The sequence below is a fragment of the Phyllostomus discolor genome, chromosome 1 (assembly GCF_004126475.2).
Source record: "Phyllostomus discolor isolate MPI-MPIP mPhyDis1 chromosome 1, mPhyDis1.pri.v3, whole genome shotgun sequence".
NCBI classification, from domain to species: Eukaryota; Metazoa; Chordata; class Mammalia; order Chiroptera; family Phyllostomidae; genus Phyllostomus; species Phyllostomus discolor.
The window spans coordinates 81,354,711-81,373,480 of NC_040903.2; the positions used below are offsets into that span (position 1 = coordinate 81,354,711).

The 18,770-nt window shown below is 40.2% G+C and overlaps 1 protein-coding gene and 1 long non-coding RNA gene across 2 annotated transcripts in view; one reads left to right on the plus strand and one right to left on the minus strand.

The window, feature by feature from the left end:
- The window catches only part of ELOVL6 (ELOVL fatty acid elongase 6), a 127,260-nt gene that overhangs the window by 19,305 nt on the left and 89,185 nt on the right, over positions 1–18,770 (plus strand). The gene's annotated exons all lie outside the window — the stretch shown is intronic.
- Positions 125–18,742, minus strand: LOC118500501. Its single transcript, XR_004903052.1, has 3 exons — positions 17,868–18,742; positions 6,712–6,714; positions 125–138 (listed from the first exon to the last, which is right to left on the minus strand). It is a non-coding gene; the product is annotated as an uncharacterized LOC118500501 (long non-coding RNA).

The following is an 18,770-nucleotide window of genomic DNA, read 5'->3' on the forward strand; positions in this document are numbered from 1 at the left end:
CGCAGCCCCCGGGATCTACAAGTTCTTCACCAGACTGAACTTTTTAGGGAGAGCATCTCTTCCCCACAGAGCACTTGGCCTCCAGGGGCCCCTTTTCCCGCAGCGGTGCTGGACGGACAGAGTCTACATGAATTCTGCCTGTCCTCCCTCCTAATAGACTGCAGAACATAACAAAAATGCTGCACCTAGATGCCCCTTCAGGAGTCATTTTTACCGCGTGGAAAGACTATATATAGACCCTTGTTTTTTGTTTATAGTTTATCATATCGAGATATACGTTAATAAATTTAAACTGTAGGACATTTGGAATGTAGTCATTTCTCACGTATTCTAAATGTGTTTTCATTGATCTTGGGACAGATCATCAATAGTCGTCTTCAGTAGTTAGCTTAAATTATCTTTTTGTGTGAACGCTCCTGTTTTCTCAAGAGTTCAGCTTCATTTAAAGATTTAATGTTTTTCTACCTTCTTTTCTGAATTTTTAATATATTGTTTAGTTTTGCTTTGTCAACTGTATGCACCTGGAGGCCTAGAATTATGGGTATACACTTATAATCTTTAATTTTTTTAAGATTCTATTTAATGTAAAAACATATGATTCATTTTGATAAAGCAAAGAGTCATGTTCTATCACAAACATCTTTAGAAGGAGTAAACTTATATTAGTTGTAGTTTCCGGGTAGGCCTGAGGCAAGTGACTTTAAATAACATTGTAGAAAATTTAGGACACAAGTCAATAAGAAAATAAATGTCACCTTGAAATAAACGCTAACATTTTGTTGCAAATCTGTTAAAACTTATTTCTCTTTCTATCTATCCATCTCTGTTTTTCTTTGTAACAGTCTGACTTTTTAATATAGATTTGACAACATACAACAATCATCAACTGAAGCTAAAAAACAAAAACTAAGCAAACAACTAGAACAGGAACAGAATCACAGAAATGGAGATCGCATGGAGAGTTATCAGCAGGGACAGGGAGGATGGGGGAAAAGGTACACGGAAGAAGAAGCATAAATGGTAGGAACAAAATAGACAGGGGGAGGTTAAGAAGAGTATAGGAAATGGAGAAGCCAAAGAACTTAAATGTATGACCCATGGACATGAACTAAGGGATAAGGTAATGCTGGATAGTGGGGGGTTGCAGGGTGGAGCAGGGGATAAGAAAGAAAGAAATTGGGACTACTGTAATAGCATAATCAATAAAATATACTTAAAATAAAAAAGCAAGGAAAATATAGAATGGACATTTACCTATGTTGTTGAATACTTCTGCCAAATTGTAAGTGGGACAATTGTTTCTTCAATGCAGCAGTTCTCATCTCTTTATCTCGTGGCACACGTAACTAATTACTAAAATTCTGTGGCACCAAAAAGTTTATTTTTTACTGATTGGACAAAAAGGTGTAATTTTGGTTCATTCACACTGGATGGTAATTGTTGTGTGTTGGCTGTTGTCATTTTTCCTTTGACAATCAAAGGGAGAAGAGGTCAGGGCCCTGACTGAACAGTCCGGTGTGGCGTGTTCTAAACATCCTTGCGGCACACACCACTGTGTGCTGGACGCCAGCTGAAAATCGCTGCTTCAGTGTAACGTCCCAGCTGAAAGCTTGGGGAGATGCATATTACTCTTTTCAATCAGCATATTAGTTTCTATCATTCTTAAAAGGGGAAAAATACTAGTAGCTTTAAGAGAACAAAAAATAGTACACTGAATAATGGTATTAAAATGGTTTTAGTTTGACCATTGGAATAAAAACACAATAAATTTTAGATCATCTCTTCATGGATTATGCCCTTTTTTGGTAATATTGATGAGTTTGCTGTGCAGAATATACCTACCAATCAAGGAACTATGTTGAGATGTTTTCAACTGCAAGTAACAAATGTAATTAAACAGAAAACATTTAATTATCTTGTATAAAAATGAGTGTGGTTGTAAGCCACTGTAGCTGTTCAGTGGTTTAATAAGTCATCAATGATCCAGGTTCTATTTTAAGTTGGCACCGTTTTTTTTTCATCGTCACAAGATAGCTGCCATATCACCAAACATCTGTCCTTACTCCAACTTCCTAAGCAGAAGGGAAGGGGTAGCAACAGAGAAACCTTCTTTTAGGTCTCTCTCTCTCTCTCTCTCTCTCTCTCTTTCTCTTTAAAAAAGATTTCTATCTATTTATTTTCATAGAGAGGGGAAGGGAAGGGGAAAGAAGGAGAGAAATATCAGTTGGTTATCTCTCACACGTCCTCTACTGGGAGCCCTTCTGTTGAGCCAGGCATGTGCCCTGACAGGGAATTGAACCAGTGACCCTTCAGTTCCCAGGCCAGTGCTCAATCCACTGAGCCATACCAGCCAGGACTAGGTCTCTTCTTTATCTAGGGGAAGCTTTCAAGCTAACTTACTCTTGGTAAGTTTATATAAGGATTTGTTTCTGTTAGTGCTATAACTTCATGTCATAAGCCAGGCCTCATCTCATTGGGCCACATGCCTCACTCCTGGCTCAATCACTGGCAAAAGAGGCTGGGATTGCTTTGCCTGCCTTTAGACTGCTGATAAGGAGAGTAATTGCCTTGAGATGCTTCTACTGGTCTTGCTTTGTTTCTTAGGGCGTGGACTATTGACCTACAGACAATATCAGGTTAAGTTTGCTGTTTGCAAAGGAGGGAGTGGGCTGTTAGGCTGTTCTCTGAGAAAAAAAGAAAAGATTTAAGGCTATTATAAAATTCATTTTAGTACTTTTTACATAACTCTTCATGAACAGAATGGTCTTATATTACAAAGGAACATTGATTTATATGTAGTGTTGTATATACAAATTATTGTATAAATTACACCTTAATCTCTGAAGACCTCTAGATGCAAGGGGGATACCCCTCAAAACTGGAATTTACTTATAAAAATGTGTATTTATCCTTCCATGTTTAAACTTCAGTCAGCTTCAAAGTATTCTCCAAAGTATATTTGATGAAATATACCTATCAAGACATTTTTTCCACTGCTCAGAACAGTTTTTGAACTCATTGATTTTGATGCCTTTTAGTGCATCTGTCATTTTTTGTTTCATCTCCTGCACATTGTTTCCCTTTGAGGACTTTTTTTATCCCAAGAAACAAAAAAATTCACTTGGAGTGAAATCAGCTGAACAGGAATGGTGGGGCATTCCTGGGAGTCAAACTCCCAGGAATTGATGGGAGTCAAACTATTTTTTGGTCAAAAACTGCTGAACATTCAGTGCAGTGTGGGCAGGTGTGCTTGTAAATCACCCATCATGAAATGGGCAAATGCATTGAAAGAGTTTTCAGAAAAATTCACTGAAGCTGATTGCAGCCTCTCACAATACCACCTGCTGGTACACTGATATAAATGGATTCCTGGAACACTCACCTAGTGTGGGAAGCCTGTGCTACAAGGGGCCCAACCTCTAGAGAGAACTCTGTTTTTTGAGGGATCCCCCTCGTACTAACCTTCGTGGACATGAAAGAATAATTTATAAACAAAGTACAAAAAATGATTAAGAAAAAACAGTTGTACACATAACATCACATGAGATTTCTGACCTTTGAGCCAATATTGACAAAGTACTGGGATCACTGCTATCAGAATATACCGTTTGCCTCCTGAACCTCAGTGTCTTCATCTGTAAAATTAAGAAAATAATGATATTGACCCAATAGCATTGCTGGAATGAATAAAGGAGTGCTGTATGCACAGTATTCAGTAACACTCTATAAGTTTTAGGTGTGTTGTTATCATTGTTGCTAAATGTGTCAGCATGTGACATTGTACACAGCGCATTCACTTCTTTCAAGGTCCCTTCATCACAACCCTTAGGAGCGTTCATCCCCATTTTATAGGGAGAACATTATACTTTCATGTCCAAATCATGTGTGAGTCCAGCAGTGATTCTGTTTGTCGTGTAATTATAAATTTTACTTCTGCTGTCAGCAGAAATTATACGAGGAATGTACACATTCTGAAATCACTTGGCCCATAAGATCCCATTAGAAAGAATGAAAAAGGGAAAGGAATTTTTGGTTAATAGATAAGTTAGGAGTTAATTGCTCCCATTAGGAATAATTATGTTCATTCATTGCATTAAATTCCTTGGGATTGATTTATGTACATAGATATATCAACTCTAGGGTAAGACTACAAATGTAAGTAAAGATCATGGTAAAAGATCATATGTGACAGGTTCCTTTGCTTTCAATATAATCTGTACCTGTGGATTCTGCATCTCTGACTGATAGGTCTGGTGGAAGGAAAGTGGATCCAGTCTCATGAACCCCTGCTCATGCTAGGAGTGCCAAGCTCAGTGCTGGAAGGAGCCTAAGGTCAATAGAATGATCTCAGAAGTCCGGTCTGATTTGTTATGGCACAGGCAAAAAGAGATACCATTGGAACTTTTAGTATGTCCTTTTGACTCATGTTCAAAATTAATGCCATTTATTATTATGAAAAATATGTATGTAAGATGGCTTTACATCTGGATATGTTAAGTCTTAATTTGCATTGCAGGTCATATCAATAATAGGATAAATTACATGACAGTGGCCTCCTGCAGATCTAGAAATCAAGTAAAGAATTTATTTTTGTGGACTCTAACGAAGGGTCAGGAGTGTTTAGAAATGTTTCAGACATGGATTCTCTAGGAGGAGAGAAAGACGAGTTGGGGCTACCATTAGGGCCATTAAGGGACTCTGGAACAGTTATTGCCTCCCTGGGACTCGCACTCAGAGAGCAAATTGGTCTGCCGGGAGCACATTCTGCCTGCTTTTGTTGCTGCCTGCTCCTGGGCTTTGACAGCAGCTGAGTTCATATTTCCCTGTTTGTGTTCATTCTCACACTTGACTAAGTCACCCAGCAATTTGTGTCGTGGAGGTGGAGGAGGAGGTCAGGGGTGTTGTGTGAATACATAGATAAGCAGATAAAGATGAAATGGTATACCACCATGGTGATGCACGGGCGTGCTCTTCCACTGCACTGCACAGACCTACAGGCCCATTCGGCACAGGGCTGCTGATTAGAAGGTGTCAGCTGGACAAAAGCACTGTGAAAAGTCAGTGTGGCTCCCAATTCTGCTTTTCCTGTTCTTCCTCAGGCATAAAGAGAAGCAGCTTTGGGAAACGGTGGAGTGTTGTTGGTTTTCATGTGCTCCCCTGGTCCATGTAGCATAAAGTTCAGATGAAAAGACCGCATATTGCAGGGCACATGTCCATTGTTTCAAAGAAGACCTTTGCCTATTTCACAGTAAAAAAAAAAAAAAAAGGCAAAACTTTTAAGTACTTCAGGCTAATGCAAATATTTATTTTCTCAAGCATTTATTTTAAACTAAGTAAAATCAGATCACATTTCTCAAGAAGAAAGATAATCACTCAACTGAGCAACCAGTATCAAGTATAGATTATATTCTGGAAGGCTCTTCCTCCCTAGGTTCTAATCCATTACCTAGAATTAGTTCTACATATACCTCTAATCCATGTTCCTTGTAGGAGGTACAGTCCATTCTCATTACCTGTAGTAGTTACAATCTATGAAGTCTCTGGGAACCCTGAAGTAGCAAATTCTGACCCTCGCTCCCAGGGAAATCCAGGATTAATTAAATTCCTGCAATCCTTTGGTCACATCAGTTTTGTCAGATGGTCAGCACATAACCTTGTTTTTTGTGTGCTTCTGTTTAAAGACATCTTATTGAATATATATTGTTGATAGCTTCATTAGCATTGAACCCACAGCCTCTGGCACCCTAACTGCTGCTTGAACAAAGCTTGCATCTCTGTAAGGCATGCCACAGCATTTGTGCACTCAGGACCATTTTAAACATGAAATCACCAACAAAAATGCAAAATGTGTGGCACTTAGTAGACTAGAAAATGACATTTGTTATGGCATGAAAGTTGAAACACAAAGTAAGCACTCTGCCTTGTTTGGCTTCAACAGGGGACATGGTCATTGGGCAACTGAAATCAGTCGCTGCTCTGTGCATGACCACGTGCAACCTTGATGACAGCAGAGTGAGTAGGTTATTTGCCAGAAATGGAGATCGACTGTGTTCAGTTGGATGAAGTATCATCCAAAGTCCAGGCGTCTGTGCTGTTCTGGGAAACCATAACTTGTAAGGCAGCACTCACCTATGCTTACCAGTGAAAATGCTTGGTCATGGAATGATGAGAAGGCAAGTCTGTCTTCTTTGTACAGACAGAAAACTGGTCTCTTCAATCTGCATCACAAAGCATGCCTTTAAAGATAGACCTTTAAAATTTTATTAAAGGAGCTAAGTAAGAATTAAGTAAAAAAGATTGTGGTTTCCTAAGGGAGAATCTAGAGAGAATTGGGAAGAAGGGTAGAAAATTGCAAATACATACACACACATACACTGACTCTGTTGCCATTGCATTTTATGAATGTGGAACAGGATGAAGTGTGTTTGCTGGAAATTGTGAGCAGTGCTCGTTTAAAAGACCTCCACTGGACATTTAATAAAGGTACCAGCTAACAGTTACTGAGAGCTTACCCCGGGCCTAGGAGGGGCTCTGTGACACTGACTCGTTTAACCGTCCATTTTACGAAATACACTTTGTGACTGGACCTGTTTTTGCAGCTGAAGCACCTCAGGCACAGAGAGTAAGTAACTTGCAAAAGCTCATATAGCTGGTAAATCAGCGGAGATGGGCTTCAAACCCAGGCAGGCTGGGTCACCTACTATACGATACTTTCTTTCCCACTTTGGCCTATGACTTCAGCACCTAATGGAAAAATCACAGAAACCGTTTTCAAAGACAAATTCAAAAGGATAGGGATGGTGAGAGAATGGGCTTTGTTCAGGAAGGTTCAGATCAACAGAAACACATTGTATAAAATAGCAAGTTGTTAAAGAAGTTCTGATTGTATCTTTTGAATTGGTTTCTTATTCTAATAATTTATAGCAATATAATGCTCACATAACAAGCTGAAATCCCTGCAAGAAAATGCTGATTCACTCTTGAAGAGTTTAAGTTTTTTCTTTGAGTAACCCTTTTATGTTCACTTATATTCTAGGCTTATTTCATAAAGTGATACAAAGGCAAAATTTCTATTAAAACATTAATTCTAATTAATAAACACCCCCTAACCAGTTCTTCCAATTGGAATCAAGCACTAAACCTAGAATTTTGTACCAAAAATACAAGAAAGAAATTCCTTAATTGGCCTGACACTGGACATCAGCATCTAAAGGCCTCAAAAGTTTATACAGACCGTTAGAACAACCTTAAGCACTGCGGTAGACACTCTGTTCTTAAGCTTCTAAAAAATAAATGAAATATATATATATATGTATGTATGTATGTATTTGGTATATGTTAGCTACTTGTATGGTCTTGGCAAAGATTAAACAAAATATAGTCAGGATTATTCAGATGTAAGAGTCTTCCCCCTACCAGTAGACCCTTTACCTCCCCCTCCCCGAAAAAAACCTTTAGTAGACCCATATGTAGCCATTAAAATTATATAACTGAAGAATATATCATGACAGAAAAATGTATATCATATACTGCTAAGGGGAAAAACCTGCCTATAAAATAGCATGAACAATTTGTAACACAAACATTATATACACACAAATATATACAGTTGGCATAATTTTAACTGGGTGCATATCAAAATTCTAATGTAGATTATCTTTTGAAGATGGGATTAAATTAGGGAACCAAAAGTGTGTCTCAATGCAGCTAATACTTTTGCAAGCAGAGAGACTCAGCAGCGTGACTTATTTGGCAGCGTGTGAATCCAAGCTGTTCAGTCTGTTCTTGGGTTAAGTCAGCATTGATTACTGAGATCAGAGTGCACCTTGCATGCAGGGGGCAAGTGAGAAGACAAAGATGAAGGCAATGTCCCACAATTGGGTAGGCAGATCCTCTGTAAATATTTCAATCTGTTTGAATTACAATTTATTCTGGAAGGCAAATGTCCATACAAAATGCAGATCAGATGCCATAAGGCAGAACAAATATTCAAGTGCTGGAGTAAAGGAATCACAGTGACTTGGAAAAGAAAATCACTGTGCCGTGGGGTGTTTAGAAAGACCCCATTAAGAGGCAGGCACCTTGAGGGCTTATACAGTTGGATTGATGAAAGGAGAACCAGGAGTTTCCCTTTAAGGTAGTAGAAATGGAATATTGCATGCTCTCCTATATGCTCACCATGGTGGTTTATAGGTGCTGGAATTAAGAGGCAGTATGTGTGGTTCAGTTGCTTCTTGTCAGCCAGGGCAAAGGTAGAGACAATTGAACTTAAAAGAGTTCTTATTACCTGAAAACAAAGGTGGCATGTAATTGTTGTATAAGAGAGCTAGATGATTTTTTCTGTCAGAAAGTTGAGGACAAACCAAGGTCCCAGACCAAAGACTTGCAGGAACCTTTAAAGGAAAGGCAGTGATGTAATGTCTAAGAACGGGACAGCTCAGGGCCCAGGTTCCTGTGACCCAAGGACTCAGGGAATGGATAATGCTGACAGTATCTTCCCTGAAGATCTGCTCTGAGCTGGTCTTTTGTTGATAAGCTATCCCAGGAGTGCTGGGGCTCTGTGTCCCTGACAGAGGAGGTGGCCTTGTATTGAAAACATGATCCCTGGTGGATAATTCGTTAGGAATATAGAGAAGCCTAATTGGTCTCCTTGCTTGGAGGGGACCAGTGCCCCCAGCCCCTATTTCCCACCTCCCTGGTGGGCCAAAGGGTGCAGGCAGAGGATGCAGGATTGTCCCTAGGAATTTGTCTTGAATTCTTTCCAGTGTATGGGTAAATGTTTATTTTTTCAAAGCAGGTGTTACCTGGCAACCTCCACATATCTCATTTCATAAAGCCTCCTGATAATCCTGATAGGAATGCATGTAATTATTTTTATAGTTGAGGAAACTGAGTCTCAAAGAGGTGATTAACTCACCTCCACTCCACAGCAAGTGTGTGACTGAACTGGGATTAGATCTGCAACGTGGCCAGCTCGAGACCAGAAGCTGCACTCTTTCAGGCCCACCGCTGCACCACAGGTTAGAGACCAGCTAATGCGCATCTCTGAGCTGGGCAGACTGGCTCAGTCCTACCCACAGTTTCTTGCAGTATTATTAAAAGACGGGGTAGAATAAGCACTAGTAGCTGTGAGGAGACTCAGCCAGGCCAAGCTGAGGTTTACATGGGTTATAGGAAGTAAGATTGGGTACTGGAGGGTAGATTGGCAGCTGGGAAGCCAGACTGAGTGAGGAACTGGAGTCACTCTGGTAGGCAGGGAGGAACCATGTAAATGAGGTAGGAACATAATAGTGGAAGTGCTCTCTTACAAACCCAAATAATATGTAGGATGAACTGTATGAAATTGCTAGTACTTACGTATTTTAGTCAATGGAAGAACAATACTGTATGGTTTAACGAAAACAGATCCCCTGGTGTTGTTTTAGTCTCATTTGTATTTCACATCTACTTTCACCTGAGAAGGTGAGGATGGAGAGGGATGCTGTTTTGAGTTTACTGTTTGCAGATACCAAGCAAACAATGTTGTCCAACTAGTTAGAAGCCAGTTCTCTTTTTGCAAAAGGTCAAACCTGCCACACATGTTTATATGTTTGCCAGAATTTGAATAGATTAAGGATTAAATGCACAGAAACCTCACATACTGCATTGTTTTTTGGGAATCCTTCCTTTCATCAGAAATGAGCAGCCTACCGTCCTACTTTCCATCCTATTTTCTTTCAAGAAATTCTCATGGCATTTCTTCTAGCACACCTGTGATTGCCAAATTATGTGAAAGTGTATACCTAGTGCCTGGGCCACAATACTCATGGTACAGAATGCAGTTTTTCTTTTCTAGGCCATAGCCCCAGCTTTCCCTGCCCTGAACCTGTCATCAGAGAAGCAGTGTATGAAAGCGTGGCACCTCTGGATCCCAACTCCCTGAATTCTAAATCTCCTTTGCCACTTAGTGGTTTGGTCAATTTGGACACATTCGTTAACTTATGTCTTCATTTCTAAGTGTGTAATTGAGATAATCAAATTAAGCTATGGTAGGAGTTGAAGTAGATAAGGTGTATAAATTACTTAGAAAATACCCAGCACTTTATAAGCCTGCCAGAAAAGGCAGCTTTTACTTGTACGACTGTGAGCAACCATTTTTATTTTACCTTGCTTTCAACGTAACAGCAGAGTTCCTCATCAACACTATTTTTAAGCTTCTCACTAAGTATGCAGAAACATTGTATTACAACTCCACCTAAAAACTTTTCATTGCTCCCAAACTGCCTGTGACATAGGCTCAGATTTTCAACCTGGTACGTGGGGTTCTCCCTACGTGGCCTCAACTCGCAGTTCCAGGCTCACAGTCACTTCCCTTTTTCCTGTGTGACAGCCTGATGGAGGGAATCACTTCCTCTTTCTCGTGTGTTTCCATCTCATCCTTTCCCTCTTGTTTCTGTCGCCTAAAATAGCTGGTCTCCTTTCCCTACTTCTAAAACTCACAGAAAGCCCAACTCAATGCTACCACCTTCATAAAATCTTCAAAGGTTTTCTAACTGGTTTTTAAGGTCTAACAGCTTTTCTCATAATAAAGTTAGTCGTGACTTATATTATCACTCTCCTAGCATTTTGCACTTATTTTTAAGGTTTGACGTTCAATCTAGCCTGCTACAGTATTTAGTGAATTCAGTAACTATTTGCAGAATTTTGTTTACTCAATTCAGGGCATGTGTTATAGAACAGAAGGTGTTTGTCCACCTGGTGCTAGCAAGCCCATCAGTAGATCTCGAGAATTGCAGTGGAGTAATAATGGCTGTTTCATTATGAATGGTGCCATCCAGGAGGACGGGAAGCTAATGATCAATACCCCGAACTCCCTAATGGTGATGGCATGTAGGTTACAGATAATATAGGACAAAATCACAAGGTTTTGAGTAGGGCTTCTGGGTCGTGCTGAGAGCCAAAATGGGTGGAGGTAAGGTAAAGGTAATGAATCATTTTTTCAGGTCCTGAGGACAGTTTTAGGTCTATTCCAGTATGTCTCTGTCCGTTTTTGGCTGGGGGTGGGGGGGGTGGGGGGGGTGGAAGTAGCCAAGTAGCTAGAGGGTCATTCTACCTTAGGGCTAAGAGCTGAAACATCACTTAGGTCAAGATGTTATCTTTAGCCTGCCAGAGGTCCAGACCTGTGCCCATTATTCAGGCCCAGACTTCATCTTCTGCTGCCTCAGAGGTTGCTGATTATTCGGGGGAAAAAGCTAGGTCTCTGAGAGAGAGACAGACAGAGAGAGAGAGATGTCTAGAGTTAGGACTTAACACTAAGTTTAATGAAAGTCATGAATAAGGGCCTCGGTTTCTGTTGTTTATGGAGGGCTTGGTATCTGCAAGACACTTTTTCGAGCAAAGGCCCTGCTCTCATTGCCTATATCAGTTGCTGGGATAGAGAGCATTAAACAAAAACAAATACGTATACAAAACAATGTTAGACATTGATAAGTGCTATAATGGAAATAAAATAGTAATGTAATAGGTGACTTGGGGTGAGAGGGCGCCGTTTTAGTCAGAGGAGGAGGGAAGGCTTCTCTGAAGGCATCTGAGACAGACCAACCAGCCCTGGGGACGGCTGGGAGAGGACGGTTCCAGACAGGCCACGGCACATACAAAGCCCTCATCATATAAACTGGCTTTGCACCAAAAGCAGCTTCTGCTTTTTGTCTTTTTTCTGAGCACCTTCAGATATTGATTGCACATTTGAGTCATATCTGATAGCTTGGAGTTCATTTTATTCTCAGTATGATTCTGTATTATTTTTATCCAAGTGCCCTGGTTCATACTGGTTCACAGGGAGTCAGTTTTTCTCTGCATTGCCTTGGACACAGAAAGCTCATGAGTTCAAACCCCAGCTCTGCCACTTATTACCTAGGTGACCTAATGTAAACTGTTCTCCCCTTGAAGACTCAAGGTCCTCATCTTGAATGAGTATCACACTAACTGCTTTTCAGAGTTGTGAGGATCTGATTAAATAATACTTGTATTATCAAGTGCTTGACATGCAGAAGTTCGATTAAGAGTAGAATTTGTTCTGCCATGTATTGTGTTCTGGGTACCTTGAGACCTGTCGTTACTACAGTGTTATAAATTAAGATTCTGAGCTTCTGTTTCTATACCTTTGGAATTAATTCCAGTGGTTAAGAGTTCATTGCTGTGCAGTTTGCATCTTAAGAAAACAGAGGCAGTCCTCCTAAAAGCAGCGGCCATGGCAAGTCCTCAACACAGGTGCCCGCACCTCCCCCAGCCCCCAGGAGCTGCTTTGCTGAGGAACTAAGGTGTTTAACAATAGAAATTTTAACATGTCAAATGAGGGGGAAAACTGTCAGGAGTTGTTTCCTTAACCAACACATGACACAATTTGTCCTTAGTTCAGAGTCAAGATAGAAGCATTTCAGGATCTCCTTAGTTTTGTATTTGCAGCAGGACGTAGGAAGGAAAATGGCAAAAAGAATTTCTGGGAGGAAAAATAATCCCAAATATCTATTTTCAGCAGAATGGTTCATTACAGCTCCTTGAATTAGCCACATTAAAGCTGTACTGAATCTGACTAAAATTAAAGGAGAATTTTGGTGTTTGGTTGTCTATTATCTTATAATTCCACTGTGGATAGTCTCTACAAACATTTATTCTGTTAACATACTTTAGTTTCTTTTTTAAAAAAGATTTTATTTATTTATATTTAGAGAGAGGGAAAGGGAGGGAGAAAGTGAGGGAAACATCAGAGTGAGAGAGAAGCATTGACTGGTTGTCTCCCAGACACACCCTGCCCGGGACGAACCTGCAACCCAAGCCATGTGCCCTGACTGGGAATTGAACCAGCGACCCTTCGCCCTACAGGATGACATCCAACCAGCTGAGCCCACTGATCAGGGCTGGTTTATTTTCTTAACTTAATCTTATTCATTTTTAAAAACAATTGGAAATAAGAATGGTTTCAAATCAAAAGTATACCATTGGTTTGTACTGAAAAGGATATTCAATCTAAAGGAATATACCTCTTCCAAAACCACAGTGCCCCTCCCAGTGGATAACCAGTATATCCTTAAAGAGAAGTTTTGTGCACATAAACACAATTAGAAACACAGTTGATTCTCATTATTTGTGGTAGGTATATTTTATAAAGTTACCACAAACACTGAATTAGCAAATACTAAACCATAGCACTTGGGAGAAACACAAGATTAGGTTCCTGAGACCCTCAGGTCACAGGAGTTTTGACAGCTGAACAATATATAACTGTTTTATGTGTGTGTCTGTCTAAAGACATCTTATATAATATGCAGTTGACCCTTGAACTGTGCAGTTTGAACCCATGTTGTTCCAGGGTCCACTCTGGGTCTGAGAATCTGCAGATTCAGAGGGCCAACTGGAGTTATACATGGATTTTCGAGTCTGCAGAAGGTTGATGCCCCTAACTTCCTACGTTGAAGGGTTAACTGTTTAGTGTTCATTAATTAACATTGAACTCATAGGCACTGGTACTCTAACTCATGCTTAAATGAAGCTTATGGGGGGTGGACTCCACCTGCAGCCCCCCGCCCCACCCCACCCCGGCCGGGGCAGATGAGAACAAGTCTACCAAGATGGGATCTGCTTGGGGAGGAAAGGTGGTGGATCTCTCAAAGGAGAACGGCCAGGAACCTATTCCTCAATGGGCTTTTATTGGGTTTAATTTGCATAGGAATACAGGGCGTATATGTAAAGTTCAGTTATTGTCAGGCAGTAATGATCAAACAATAGATAACATTCAAAGAACTCTGAGGGCTTATTTTGAGTCAGGGTCAGATAGCTAAAGGGCCATAAAACTTTGGGGAACATACTCATTTCTTGCTTGGACCCTTATCATTGAGGGTATTAGCAAAGTAGGTTTCACAGGATCTTATGCATTCTTTCTTAGTTCTCATCGCCCCAGGGAACCTACCCTTTCCAGCACAGGGCTGTACCCACCTCCGGCATTGTTTCAGGCTTCAGGCATTGTCTCAGGCTTAAGTCAGTCAGGGGAAGTGAGGCAGCCAAGAGATTAGGAGACTTCTTGCAGACAGAATGAGGACTCAGGCTATGTCAAAGCCAAGGGACAAGGATCCATCACCCTCTTTCTCCATAGCCCCCCAAGTTCCTCCCTGAGGGCCCCCTCGTGACCATGCCTGTCTTAGGTCCTCCCTCCTTTGAGGAATCTTACCCATCATTGGCTAACGGGTCATGCACTGGGGGCAAGGCAGGGTGAAGTAAAGTGGACAGAGGTGGTGCTCCTACCAGGGAGATAAGCTTTGTCTCCTTGGTGGCTTAGGGTCCCAAGGTCTTTCACTCAGCCTTAGCCATGGGGGGTTACTGCTTCTGAAACCAGGTAAGGTGGTTCCCAACACTTATCTACACAGGAAGTTTCTACATGAGACAAATCACAGCCTTTGCAAGAATACTGGACAACATTTCAGCAACTCTGGGTCATTTTAAAGAGTAAAATTGCTAACAAAAAAAGCACAAAAGTGCAAAAGATATGGCATTAATAAACAAGGGCTCAAAAAGACACTTCTGTACAGTGTGAGAGCTTACACAGAGGAATGAGACTGTTGCCTTGCTTGATTGCACCTGGGCATGTCAACACCCACGTTGTGAGACAAACGCTTTGCCACTCTTTCCATGTCCATGAATGACCACGAAAGTGCTTTGAGTATTGATTTTGGGGTCAGAAATAAATTTTAGTGAGTAAAAGAATTTGCAATTATAAAATCTAAAAAATGAGGATCAACTCTATATGTATTTTTTCTAATTTTAAACACATATGACAGTATATAATTTATAATGCTTATATCTTGATTTCTTCACTTAACACTATACCTTAAACATTTTGTGCACACATACACACATTTCATTTCAGTGAACAAGGAGCATCTTCACTGTGTGCCATTGTGGAGGCCGGCTGCATATTATTCCATTACTTGGACGTTCGTGTTGTTTCCAGTTCTTTATTGTTGAAGATGGTGTGTGTGTATGTATGCAGGAATCAAAGTGCACTGGAAATGTTGGTGCCGTCCAGGTGTCTGTGCACAAAACACTTTTGCCACCATTATAAGAGCAGATGGCATTCTTCCACACAGCAGCATCCTTCCCTGGTTGTACTGGATAATGACTTGAGTTCTATTTTAATATCTATCTACTATGACAGAAGAACCCTCTTACTAATAAGATGCAGGAAGATTAGAATCCACTGAGTAGAAAAGCAACAGTTATAATCTCGAAGGAATCAGTATGTGTGGAAGTCACGTTCCCTCCCTCTGTGTTTACCTATTTCCTAACCTTTCAATTTGGTCCTTGACTCTACTCATTGTTTCACATCAAGGGACCATCATTTCCCTTTCTAGTTAAACTGTCTACAGAAAGTAGTGTTTCAAAAATCAGTGCACATTGTAGCAACATATGGGCAACATGCATGTTTTTAGTATTTTATTGTTACAACAGCCTAATACTTGCTTAGTATTTTATTGTTACAACAGCCTCCTAGAGAGGATAATGAATTAAAAATATCTGAAGCTTTACTACCATGAAGTTTGTGTTGATCGAAGCTTGTAAAATGGCACAGCTGTGCAAACTAAGATTAATTAGTAAGACCAGAAAGGAGCATGAGTAATGTGTATGTTAAGCCAGAAATTTCTGTATCTTAATCTAGATGGTGATTATTACATAGGCATGTAGATGCATAAAATACTCAACTAAGTATGATTACTTAATTCATGTTATTTTTTTGTATTCATGATATATCTCAGTAATGAGTTTTTAAAAAGATTAATAAGATACCATGTTACTCTCTGCCTTCATGAACTTTACATCTTAGTAGCAAGAGATAGATCAGAAACAAAGTAGTTCACCATATAAGTGCATCATATATATGTATGTATGTATGTATGTATGTACTGTGTGCGTGCATGCACACACACCCACACAGAGCAAGGGTGAGCTACGTAGGTTTTGAAATGTGAGGCTGAGCGAAGGCCTGTGAAGAAGTCCCGTCAAGCTGGAGCAGAATATCTGACACGGGGCCAGGGTGGCCAGCTCAGGGCTAGGAAAAGCAGGAAACAATTGGTGAAGAGTTGAAGAGCGCCTAGATTTAAGCACTTGATCAATATCAGCTTGTAGAGGGTGTGGGTGAATAGGTGGTCAGGTGTATTATCTGTGGGACAATCAATGGCTATGACCGTGGTGAAATTTAGGCAATAAACTGTTAAAAAAGACTGAAGTAAAATTTTGTGATGTGAAAAGATCTCAGACATAAATGTCCTAAGTGGAAAACATCAAGGCGCACAATAGCATTTAAAATATGATTTTTAGAAAGGCATATACACAGAAATGCATAAAAATCGGAGGAGTGAAATTGGGAGTCAGTGGGAACGGGAAGGAGATGGGCTTCTTCATCTTGCAGTCTTCCTATACGACTCGACCTCTGCTGTTGTTTTACTACCTGGATACATTATTTTTATAGGAAAATTTAAATCTCACTAGTTTAAATTGAAAAAAAATATGTTTTACTTCATATGCTTAAGCAAATAACTTGATAGTAAAAGATTTTGTCTGACTGTTCCCCTGGGTATGCTCTGGTACCTTGGCACATGGTAGGCACCCCATAAAGATTTGTTGATTAATTAAAGAAAGGAAAATAATTTTCTTAAGATTGTATTTATTTCTTTTTAGAGAGAGGGGGAGGGAAGGAGAAAGAGAGGGAGAGAAACATTGATGTGAGAGAGAAGCATCAATTGATTGCCTTTTACACCGGCCCCAACTGGGGACCAAACCTAAAACCCAGGCTTGTGCCCTGACCAGGAAGTGAACTGGGGACCTTTTGCTTTGTGGGATGACACCCAACTGATGGAGCCACACCTGTCAGGGTGAGAAAATATATTTTTTAAGATTTTTATTTATTTATTTTCAAAGAGAAGGAAGAGAGGGAGAGAAACATCAATGTGTAGTTGCCTTTCATGTGCCACCCACTGGGGACCTGGCCTGTAACCCAGGCATGTGCCCTGACTGGGAATCGAACTGGCGACCCTTTGGTTTGAAGGCCGGCACTCAATCCACTGAGCCACACCTGTCAGAGCAAGAAAAGAATTTTTTAAATAACATGTCCAACATCCTGATACTACCATCATTTTGTCACTTACATTATTGTTTCAGTTTTACCAATAAAAGGGAGGGGAAAACTGTGCAAATCATACCTTAAGACTAGAAGTGGTTAGAATAATAAAGCAACAGTGCAAAGTGAGTTTAGTATGGGAGCTGAGGTTAAGATTTTGTCATGACTATTTGTTTAACTTACTGTGTATCCAACTGCTTGGCTGCTGATTGGAGAGTGATTGTTACAGCCTACAGCCATCCTGGTTCTCCATGGACCGTGAGTGCCCCCGGGATACGAAGAGTGTTAGCAAGAGCGGGGCTCTTCTTCCGCAGCTGTAATCCTGTCCTGGTAAACAGACTGATTAGAAGAAGTGTGTAGGTTGATGCCATGGGCAGCTCAATCTAAATTACATCATGTTTGGTTTAAAATTTTTGTGATATTCAAACTGGGATGAATTAAGTTATGAACCATTCGTACAACTCCATTGATTTCTGTGGAGTTGGATGAATATGTACTGATGTGGAGAGATTCATTCTTCTGTAATATAAAGTAAAGTAAGACTACATACTATGATTTGGATTTTCTAAGTAATGTGTATGTTAATAAATGCACCAAATTGTGAATAAGTACAAGGAAATTTGATGATTTTTGTAAAAACATAACACATTAAAGTATAAATAACTAACTTGGCAAACTCACTGTCAGGGTACTGCATCCACCCTGACAACTATATAGAAACACCTTTGTGTTTCTATATAAAGTAACTTAGTATTGAATTATTTTTAAATGTATTTGTTAAAGCCTCCCTGTTCTTAGAAGAGGATTTACTGTTATGTGTCAAAATGTTAAGCACCAATATAGTTTGCTTGTTACCTTCATAAATATATATTTGTTATTTCTTTTCCTTCTAAAAACTTAATTAACAATATAATTAAACAAGTGAAGTATCATTTATGCTAATTCAACACATACAGTTCCCTTAGGGAGTTTTTAATATTTTCCATGGAAAATATAATTCCTTGAGGCAGTGGGCACTCGGTGATGTTTATTGAATACTTTCAGTTTTCTTCTTAAAGGATGGGGTAGAGAAAGCAGAGGAAAACAGAAGAAAACCAGAACCTCCTGGAAAAGTGAGATTCCATCAGAGCTCCCGTGAAAAAGGGAGAGACTGGTAGTTGTTACAGAACCTGCCATGGCTGGTAAAATCTAAATATTTAGGAAGTTATAATGTTTTCTGGCGTGGGAGGCAGTCAGGAAAGAGGATTAGGTAACAAGTGACCGGGAATTAGGATGTAATTCTCCCTGAAGCGGGGCGAGCGGCAGGTTAAGGTGCATGACACAGACAAAAGGGCTCCTCCATGTGTGATGAAAGACACACTTTAAGAAATATTTTTAGTAGATTGTTCAGTCACCATCCCTCCTCCCACCTGCAAACACTGTGTATTATTTGGCTCAAAGCAGAACCAGATGCCCTGGCTTCATATGACACTTAGCAAGTGATTCTCCCGGTGTGCTTCAGTCCGTGTAACTCTTGGAGGGAACAGGTGAGGCTGGTGGTCATTTGACACTAGCGGTAAACCCAGCATTTGAGCCTTCTCTGTGGCCCTGGCATGGCTGCAGGAGACTGAGGAGGCCCTGCCCT